This window comes from Engystomops pustulosus, chromosome 6 (genome assembly GCF_040894005.1).
Source record: "Engystomops pustulosus chromosome 6, aEngPut4.maternal, whole genome shotgun sequence".
Classification (NCBI taxonomy): domain Eukaryota; kingdom Metazoa; phylum Chordata; class Amphibia; order Anura; family Leptodactylidae; genus Engystomops; species Engystomops pustulosus.
Window position 1 is genome coordinate 19601408 of NC_092416.1, and position 2404 is coordinate 19603811.

A 2404-nucleotide genomic window follows, 5' to 3' on the forward strand; every position below is an offset into this window, starting at 1 on the left:
ACACTTGCACATTTTTTGGTCATGTCCAGAAATTCAGAAATTTTGGAAGGATGTGGCTAAAATTACAAACCAGATTACGTCACAGGCTTTGCTTCTCTCCCCAGCTAGTGTTCTACTTTGGCTACCCAGCAAAACATGGACTCTTTCAAAGAAAAGTCTTTCCACAGCACTGATACAATCAGCAAAACTACTTATCCCAATACACTGGTTGAGTAAAACAGCCCCAACAATTACTGAATGGATCAATAAGGTAGATCAAATGTGCAGACTAGAAGAACTTACGAGTTGGTCGGATAGGAAACATGATACCTTTATCAAACTGTGGTCCCCCTGGTTTGCATACAGAGGAAAGCACATGCAAAACGTTTCCTAATAATCAGCTATGCAAGAACCTAATGGTCAGACCAGTTATAATGTGTAACAGTACTAAGAACCATTGAGATATTAGCACCCAATGTTTTTCCTGATAATGATATCTATAATGCCATCCACTCAGAACCAAAGAATGTATAAGCTATAAAGTGTGTAATAACTGTAGTCAAGCCAGTGCCTGTTAAGTGATGTTTTTCTTTCCCTACCCCTTCCCTATCCTTCACCTTATTGTTACCCCGTCTAAGTTATTGAAATAGGCTTGAGAAATAGGCTTATTAGTTTAAGCTTAAATATGTGACTATTCTGTATTTTTCGTACAAAAGAATGATAAGTTTCTACTGTAATTAGTCATTCAGCAGAGTAGATGCCTGCGAGCGTCGAGCTCTTGTTACTGCATAACTTGTAATTCTGCCTTTTTCTCAATAAAAAAGTTAAAATGAAAAAAAAAAAAAAAAAATTATTGGATGTTTTAGATGCTATCTAGCTTCATTCTGTCACTCTGTCATGGCCATGCTGTTGCCCATAGTTTTGGCATAATGGTGCGATTAAGCAGCCTCAGAGGCATCCATGCATGCTGCCCCTGCTGTTTCCTGTCCATTTCCGTGGTGTTTCCATCCTTTTCTGAGGTTCCCAGGTGTTTGGCCAAGCTTCCCTGTGCAGAGCCTTTGTCCCCTTGAAAAATGCTCGAGTCTCCCATTGACTTCAATGGGGTTCGTTATTCGAGACGAGCACTCGAGCATCGGGAAAAGTTCATATCGAATAACGAGCACCTGAGCATTTTAGTGCTCGCTCATCTCTAGTGATAACTAAGATAAAATACAAAGTTCATTATGGGTAGAAAAAAAATCCATACATTATAATTAAAAAAAAATATATTGAATTGTATAAGAATTTAAGATTATTTTTAATATTCAATATTCTAAAAATACTAACACCTAAAAAAATACCAGATGCTTCACAGCAGCCATTACAGCTACAACTATAAAGCCCTGCATAATGTTACATAATGTTATATAACCCAGTATAATAACACACCCGTATAACATGGAGACTCCCTACCTGCCATTAATTATTCCTCTGGAGATTAACATGGTCTGTCTGTTCTCTACACGTTTTATAGCTCAGGTCCTCAGACAAGGAACTAATCAGAAATGTTTGAGTTACTTTAAGAAACTTGTCCCATGGATTGTGGACAGATATAAGATACAACATTTTATAGGCAGAGCAGCTCAGTTACGTCATACACTCACCGGCCACTTTATTAGGTACACCATGCTAGTAACGGGTTGGACGCCCTTTTGCCTTCAGAACTGCCTCAATTCTTCGTGGCATAGATTCAACAAGGTGCTGGAAGCATTCCTCAGAGATTTTGGTCCATATTGACATGATGGCATCACACAGTTGCCGCAGATTAGTCGGCTGCACATCCATGATGCGAATCTCCCGTTCCACCACATCCCAAAGATGCTCTATTGGATTGAGATCTGGTGACTGTGGAGGCCATTTGAGTACAGTGACCTCATTGTCATGTTCAAGAAACCAGTCTGAGATGATTCCAGCTTTATGACATGGTGCATTATCCTGCTGAAAGTAGCCATCAAATGTTGGGTACATTGTGGTCAGAAAGGGATGGACATGGTCAGCAACAATACTCAGGTAGGCTCTGGCATTGCAACTATGCTCAATTGGTACCAAGGGGCCCAAAGAGTGCCAAGAAAATATTCTCCACACCATGACACCACCACCACCAGCCTGAACCGTTGATACAAGGCAGGATGGATCCATGCTTTCATGTTGTTGACGCCAAATTCTGACCCTACCAAACGAATGTCGCAGCAGAAATCGAGACTCATCAGACCAGGCAACGTTTTTCCAATCTTCTACTGTCCAATTTCGATGAGCTTGTGCAAATTGTAGCCTCAGTTTCCTGTTCTTAGCTGAAAGGAGTGGCACCCGGTGTGGTCTTCTGCTGCTGTAGCCAATCTGCCTCAAAGTTCGACGTACTGTGCGTTCAGAGATGCTCTTCTGCCTA